Source organism: Miniopterus natalensis, chromosome 1 (assembly GCF_054644295.1).
Source record: "Miniopterus natalensis isolate mMinNat1 chromosome 1, mMinNat1.hap1, whole genome shotgun sequence".
Lineage (NCBI taxonomy): Eukaryota > Metazoa > Chordata > Mammalia > Chiroptera > Miniopteridae > Miniopterus > Miniopterus natalensis.
Genome location: NC_142081.1, coordinates 116,998,670 through 117,007,722, shown reverse-complemented (window position 1 = coordinate 117,007,722; position 9,053 = coordinate 116,998,670).

Genomic DNA, 9,053 nt, shown 5'->3' with positions numbered 1-9,053 from the left:
TAGTAGCAGCTTTATGTTTTGCAACTTTGTTTCTCATTTTATTTGAATCTCTTGAATAAATAGGCCCTGAACCACTGTGGATTTATAATAAAAAGTTTTTTTTCTCTCCTGTTACTTTCAAGGCCATTTCCATCTCTTAGGATTCTGGTTTTTTATTTCTCACATATTTTTAGATTAAAATGCACTTGATCTCCCATGAATCTTAGTGCTATGATTATATCCTGCACGCTCTTGAATCATAAATCTCTCCCTCTCCACTGATACCTTCCACATCTTCATACATGAACACTTTTCCACTTGCCTTAAAATATTTTGAGGTTTCTTCCCCTTCTGTTAACCTTCTTATGCTTCTCCTTACTTTTGGTTCTCGAATTCATAATTTCTATCCAGTACTTACATTTTCTCACCATTCATTACTCACCAGGTTCTTGTAATTCTGCTTTTATGCTATATAAAATTACCAAATATACATTTCATAACAAATTAAGTGACCTTTTCCCTACAAACTTACTCTGACTCTTTGTGATCCAAAACAGCCTACATATCGTTACCACTTAACTCCTCAAAAATGCACATTTAATTCTGTCATTTCCATAGTGATAAATCTCCATGTCTCCCACTATGTAGAGGACTTCACCTGGCACACAGGGCCCTCCCCAATCTGAACTCACCATGAAAGCCAGATCAGATGGCTTATGTGTTTATAAACTTGGTAGGTGTGCTAAACTGTCTTCTTATAAGCGTTGTAACAACACTCTCATAAAAACATCTCCCCCAAAGTAATGAACTATCAAGCCATGAAAAAGACATGGAGGAACTTTAAATGCATTTTTCTAAGTGAAGAAGCCGATCTGAAAAGGAGACGTACTGTATGATTCCAATTATACGGCATTCTGGAAAAGGTAAAATATGGAAACAGGAGATCAGTCAGTGGTTGCCAGGAGGAGCGAGGGGCGAACAGGCAGAGCACAGAGGGTTTTTAGGGCAGAGAAGCTGTTTTGTCTGATTATGGCAGATATACCTCCTCCTACATTTGTAAAAACCCGTATCACGTGCAACACCAAGAATACACCGGAAAGTAAACTGTGGGCTTTGGGTGATGATAACATGTCGGCGCGGGTTTGCCTGTTGTAATAAATGCCCGCTCTCGCGTAGGGTGTTGAGGGAGGGGAGGTGTGCAGGTGTAGGGCCAGGAGGATGAGGGAGCTCTCTGTACTTTCTGCTCAAGTTTGCTGTGAATCGAAAGCTTTTCTAAAAAAAGAAAGTCTACTTTAAGTGTTTCTCCAAAGCCTCACCCTAGAATATAAAATGAAACTTTAAAATGTTTGCCCACAGGGTCAGTGAAAATTGTATCTCAGGGTAGTTACAATGATCATTTCTCTTATTATGAATAAAAGAATTTCTTTTTCTGTGAGCCCCACTCATGTCCTTCGTTCTTTTCTCTATGGGGTCATTGAGTTTTTACCTGTTTTGAAGAGGTTTTTTAATAGTCTTTAAACAAGCTTCACTGTGTTTGCTTTGTTGAAGTTTAGTTCCTCTTATATATAAGAATCCTTTGGGGTTTTTAAAAATTTTTTCCAATTATACTTGACTTACAATATTATATTAGTTTCAGCTATACAATATAGTGATAGTGATTTATATACCTTGCGAAGTGATCACCCCAGTAAGTCTAGGACCCACCTGGCCCCATACGTAATTATTACAATACTATGGACTGCGTTCCCTGTGCTGTACTTTACACCCATGACTATGTTTATAACTGGCCATTTGTACTTCTCAGTCCCTTTCACCTTTCCTCACACACCCCAGCCTCCTCCCTCTGACAACTATCAGTTCTCTGCATCTATCAGTTGTTGTTTTTATTGAATGTATTGGAGTGACATTGGTTAATAAAATTATATAGGTTTCAGGCATACAGTTCTACAACACCCCATCTGTATAGTGTATTGTGTGTTCACCACCCCAAGTCAAGTCTCCTGCCATCACCACTTATCCCCCCTTACCTTCTTCTATCTCCCCCCTCCCCATCTGGTAATCACCATGCAGTTGTCTGTGTTTATGAGGTTTCCTTCCTCCCTCCCTCTCTCCCTCCCTTTCTCATTTATTTATTTATTTATTCATTTATTTGCTTAATCCCTTCACCTTCTCAACCAGACTCATACCTTAGGCAACCGTCAGTTTGTTCTTCATACTATCATTTTGTTTCAGTTTTATTCATTTTTGTTTTTTAGGTGCCACATATAAGTGAAATCATATGGTACTTGCCTTTCTCTGTCTTCTTCCATTTAGCATAATGCCTCCTAGGTCCATCCATGTTGTCCCAAATGCAATATTTCATTTTTTTGTGTGTGACTGAGCGATACTCCATAGTATATATGTAAATGTTCTTATTTAGTTACACTTTTATGTAACACCTTTAGTCTTCTTCCACAAACATTGATCAGATCATTACATTTCATCTTCTACCCCTTCCTTTCTCTCTCTTCCACAATTCAGTTTCAGTTAATTATACTCTTTAGTGTTTAGTTTTGTTTTGTTTTTACTTTTAAATATATATTTTTAAATATATCTTTATTGATTTCAGAGAGAAGAAAGGAGAAGGAGAGAGAGATAGAAACATCAATGATGAGAGAGTCATTGATTGAGCCCACAACCCGGGAATCGAACCCCGATCGCCTGGATCCTAGGTTGATGTTCAACCCCTGAGCCAAGCCCGGCAGGGCTAAATATTTTTAAATAAAGTTTATTACTTGATTTGTTGTCCTTAAATGATACCCTTTCACTCCCAGCTATCAAAGATGATGGAATCAGTAAACTCACTTTACTTCCCACTTTTTTCTATTTCCTTCCCAATTGTTGACATTAGTGGTAGTGCTGCATTGTCAAGGCATATAATAATATTCAATACTTTTATTTTCACCCCAGTCCCCACATCTGTTTGAATATTAGTTCTTCATTAGATATGTTCATGGCTTACCAACAGTGAGGACTTCCACCATAATTTCAGAAATTATTCCTTGCTTTGCTGAAGTCATTCTCTAATACTTTATTTAAGAAGCATTTGGGGAAGTATATTCCTTGAATTCTAGCATGTTTTGTGCTCTTTGTCTATATACTTGAAGAACTTTCTAGATATCAAATTGATGACTTTCTTCTTTTAAAAAATCTCGAATGTTGCTCTACTGCCCTCAGATGTTGAATGCCTCTTCTTGTTATTTACTCTTAGAAACCACCTTAGATAGTTTTTCTGATGCCTTTATAGTCCTTGTTTTCCTCTCCTAATTAAAACAAATAGTAATAAAGGGCAAATTTAGAGTTCATGGGAATCAATATTCTAGCAGTGAAAAGGCTGTGTCTACAATGTCCTCAGCAGATCATATCAAAATCTTCTTAAGTGTCTCCAATGAGCACCCACCCATTGTTGGCCAAAGTTGCTTTTGTGACAGCACAATAAAAAATATAATGTTCTTCCTCACTTAAAGTGAAATTCTATATCATATGACACATTTTTCTTGATTATTCAATTATTTTAAAGAAATACATATAACCAAAAATAGCTAAGTAACCCTACATATATCTTTTCTTTTGCATATTGAATTAGATACAAGATCAAAGGCATGCAAATAAATGTTTTGGAAATGTTCTCTAATTTCTAAGGTAACCCAGCTGCTAGTTGAGGCCTCCTGCCCTTCAGAAATGGGGTTCAACTTGGCCTAAATACCAATTCCATAACCTGTGACAGTCCAGAGCCCTCCCCACGATTTTCCTGGCATCCTAATTGAACCCTCCCTCTCAGGAAACAGGGCTTCTGTCTTTCCCTGGCTCTGCCCCTTGTTATGTTTTTCTTCTTTCTTGCCCTTTCCTCCTGATGCAATCAAAATGTTCCTCTCCTGGGCTCTTGCAAGGCAAGCCCAAGCTGCATTGCGATCCAGGATTTTGCAGCATGTCAGACTTGTTCACTCATTTCCTCCAAACAAGCACAACGCTGTCCTTGAAAGGAACTCTGGTGGGTGCATTTGATGCCACCTTTTGCACAAAGAAACGGTGAATCAATCATATATCTGTTAATGTAGGATGGACATTTACCTTTCATTTCCTCTTGTCTGATTGCTGTTGTGGCAAAGACAGGTATCTCAAGTCTCAGTTGTGGCATCGACTGAAGATGACCCGCAGTGGTGCAAACCCTGGGTGGGAAACCAAAGACCTGACTCCACTGTGGACCTGTCTTGCTTTTTGCCTTGCTCATGTTGCCTCTCAAGGTCTCAGAACTTCACAAAGTTCCTGGGAGGATGCAAAGATCTCCTGCGTGTGAAGATACTGCGCAAAGCGCACAGTACCGTACAGGTGTCTGTTGTGATTATTCCTGTGATGTTCATTTAAAGCAACAAACAGACCATGTGTCGTTGAACACAGTTGTGAGGAGAAGACTCACAGTTTGCACTTGATAAGCTTCCCAGATTTAGCAACATCTTGGCTGCAGGTTTGGCCAGGAAACTGTAAAGATCTGTTTTGTGGGGGGAGAGCCTGAGGACTTTCTTCTCTCTTTAGGGCTCAAATTTGTGAGACTGTCCTTTCTGTGTGGTTTTTTTGTGTTTTTTTTGTTGTTTTTTTTTTAACAAGTCCACCTCCGGTCCAGATGGCATAAGGAAGCACAGTGGCGGGACAAAAAAACAACAGCAATTGCATTTTTTCAAATATTCATCCATTTGTATGCGATTCAGAAGACTGGGAAATGTTTGAGCACAGCTTCAAGGGTAAGCAAGATCACCGAAATATAGGATATCAGTGATTCAGAGGCAGGGAGTAGTAAAGTGACACTTATTTATGCAGGGTTGGGATAAACAGTTTTATTTTTGCATCAGTTCTCCAACTCGCCTTAGCAGAGCCCCACAGGAGGAAGGGATGGATGCAGCAGCTGGGTGAGCGCTCGCCGAGTCTGGAGGATCGCCAGTCTCAGGAGGAGCAACCAGAGCGCAGAAAGGATGGAGACAGCTGACACCGAGGCCAGGAAGCGGTGGCTTATTTTTGCCCCCCAATCCTTTCTGCATACATTTGATAGCCAATCACTCTGAGAGTGAACATCATCTCTGTTTCATGCTTCTCTTTCTCCTAAGGTCATCAGTGACCTCCTAGTTGCAAAACGGGACAGTTTTCCCTCCGTTCTCTCCCTCTCTAATTTGCCCAGAACATTAAACGCTGATGGCCGCTTCTCTGTGACCCTCCCTTTCCCACCGGCCTCAGGGCAGCCCTCTCAGATCGGCTCCCTGTCTCTTACACCTTAAGCCCTGGCAACTCTTTCCAGGCCCATACTACCATGTAGAGGTGGTGCCAAGGATTTTACTGTGGTTTCTTTTATTCCTGTCATAACCCTATGCCCTTGGAAACTTAGCTAACTCATGGTTTCAATGATCAGTTCTGTTGCTCTCAGACCCTATAGCATCATCCTAATTTTCTCTCCCCATTTTGACCAGTTTCAACTATACCTGTAACTAGATGTGTTATCAATATCCCCAACTCACTCTTTAAAAATTAAACTCTCTCTCTCTCTTCCTCCCTCTCTCAAATTAATAAAAACATATCCTCAGGTGAGTATTAAAAAAATTAAATAATAAAATAAAATAAAATAATAAAATAAAATATAAAATAAAATGTGGGGGTCCTTGCCTTTTAGAGATATATACTAAAATAAGTACAGATAAAATCATAGGACTAATATACTTTAAACACAGTCCAGGGGTGAAGGTAACTGGGTAGGGGAACAAATGCAACAACATTGACCATGAGTTGATAACTCCTGGCCTGGGTAGTGTCTGGATGAAAGTTCATTATATTACTCTCTCTTGTTGTATATGTTTACAATTTTCCAACATAAAATGTTTTTTAAAAGATACCAATGTAAAAGCCCCACTTCAGGGTTGAGAACCACCAGAGCAAAGGATAGCAAATAATAGCATCTCTAATTCCACCTCACTTTCCTCCAGCGTTTCAGACACTACCAGTCCACCATGTCATCTTTTCACTGTAAAATTTCATAATTCTTCCAACACAGCTTTTCAGGTTGCCATTGCCAGTTAGCACAGTAAAGGGAAATATTATTTGCAATCTTTGCACAAGGGCAAATGTGACAGAAATTGCCAGTTGTCTCCCAATACCCCTGTTCCCCTTTTCCTTATCAATAGAAACCTTGATTTTTAGCTGGTCATGAAGCTAATCAGAATAAACACTGTATGTCCCATCTTCCCTTGCAACCAGGTGGGACCATGGGATGAAATCCAGGCCAATGGCATGCAAGAGGGAGTGGTATATGCAATTCCTGGGGAGGGGAAAGGACAAAATAAAATTAAAAAATTAAACTCATCCTTTCCTTCCTGAAACTCCTGCCCCCATGTTCTCTGATTTTAGCAATAGCACTATTGTCCCCAATCCAGCTGCCTATCCTACTCTACCCCCACCCATTCCCCTTCCCATCAAGTAAAATTTATACTTTAGTTTCATCTTTAATTTCTCTCCAACTCTCCCTCCCTTCTCATTCTCTCTCCCTCTATCTTTTTCTCTCCCTTCCTCTCCCTTTCTTTCCCAATTTCTCTCATTAGATAATTGGATACGAAGACTTGCCAATTTTACTAGCTCAGTTTTGTTAACTGTTTCCTATTTCTCCATTTGACCTGAAATTATCCCAGATCAGGTTCACTAACTCTCAATTTTGTATTCTTTTTTATTATAACAAATTTCAAACTTAAATAAAAAAATGTAAATATAAAGATAAGAAAAAGCTGTGAAAAACAACCTTATATCGCAAATGTTAATGTTTTCCATTTTAATACGTAAAACATTGAAAATTGTCTACTCATCTTTATAACCATCACTACCATACATTCCCTTCCCTCCCTTTTCCACAATTACAACTATTCTGAAATTGGACAATATCCTTCCCAGCAATTTCTATAATATTAATAAACATGGATGCATTAAGAATACATAGTATAGTTGTGTGGACATTTTTAGATTTTATGAATGGTATACTATAGATATCTTTTTTCAACTTTTTTTCATCACTTAACACTGCTTCTAAGACAAGTCCATGATGATTCATTCATTTTAATTAATGTATCGATATCATTGAATGATTTCACCACAACTTCTTTATTTCTCTATTGATTTATATTTTCAGCATTTTTTGTTAATATAATGTGTATTGAACAACACAACTCTTGTATACCTGTTAAAATTTCTTTAGGTTCTATACTGAAAGTAGAATTACTGGGTATGTGCATCCTCAACTTTACTGGAAATTATTGCCAAATTCCTCCCTAAAGTGATGTATCAACTACCAACACAAAGAGATCCTAGTCCCACATATTCTTGTCAACACTTGATGCTATCAAGATTTTTAATTTTGTCAATTTGATGAATGCAAAACTATATCTGATTGTTGCTCCAAATTACATTTGTATGGATCCTAGTGAGACTAATCATCTTTTCATATATTTATTGTCTATTTAAGCTTTCTTTTCTATATATTGCCCATACTTATTACTTGTTATTTTTCTTTTGAATTATTATGTTATTCTGATTCATTTATAGGATTTCTTAAATATTTTATATATCAATATTCTTTTTGTTATATGCAAATAGATTTCTACAGCTATCTTATTTTTAAAATGGCATATGACATCCTTTGTTGCATAAAAATATTAACTTCAGTGAGGCCAGATTTCTAAATTTTTCTTTATATTTAGAGTTTTTGAATCTTGTTTAAGAAATATTTCCCTGTCTCAACACACCCTTCTCTAGTTTTTAAACAAATTTTATTTTTTTTTTTGCTGTTCTTTAATGCTGTTTGGTAATTATGTCTTTGTCATATGATATGTGAATGGGTATGATAGGTCTCAACATATAATATACATCTTTTACTTGCATTTTCTTCTTTAAGATTTCTCTATTCTTGGAGCTTTAGTTAAAATGCTTTCTCTGGTTATAAAATGTATACTTTATAATTAGCTTGTCAAGTTCCAGAAGCAAACTAGTCAGATTCTTATTGGTATTGCTTTATATTTATGGAACATTTCAGAGATAGTCAATAACTTTACAGTTTTGAAGCTTCACATCCACGAGCATATTCCTTTGTGTGTCTAGGTCTACTTTTTTTTTTTTTTTAATATATCTTTATTGCTTTCAGAGAGAGGAAGAGAGAGGGAAAGAGAGAGATAGAAACATCAATGATGAGAGAGTCATTCATCAGCTGCAGCCCACAACCTTGGCATGTGCCCTGACCAGGAATCGAACCCCAATCTCCTGGATCCTAGGTTGATGCTCAACTGCTGAGCCACGCCGGGCTGGGCTGTCTAGGTCTACCTTAACTCTCCCAATAATGTTTTGTAGCTCTTAATGTAATAAAGTATGTTGTTTTGACATCATTCATTAGATTTATCTCTATTTGATGTTTTAGATACTATTGTAAATTATATAATTTTGTAGTTTTAAAAAATTTGTTTATTAGTGATATGTAGAAATGCAACTGATTCTTATATTTTAACCTTATACATAGTGGTCTTTGTAGATTCATTTACTAATTCCAATAGTTTGTCTGTAGGCACAAAAATGTAATCTGCAAATAACGGCCTTTCTCCCTTCTTTTCTAATTGTTATAATATTAGCCTTGCCTTGCTGTCCTGGGTAAAATCTCCAGTATAATACTGACATGAACTAATAATAGCAGATAACTTTGTCTCACCTTGATTTCAGGAAAAAAGCTTTCCATAATTCATCATTAAACACGAAGTTTTCTATTGATTTTTAAAATTTTTTATTATATGTCTTTACTTATTTTAGAGAGAGGAAAAGGGAGAGAAAGAAACATCAATGTGAGAGGGAAACATGGATCGGCTGCCTCCTGCGCGCACATACCCTCAACCAGGACCACACCTGAACCTGGGCATGTGCCCCGACAGAAAACCAAACTGGCAGCCCTTCACTGCTCAGGGGTAGGCTCAACCTCCTGAGCAACACCAGCCAAGGTTCTGTTGGTTTTATTTGTAGTTACTCTTTAT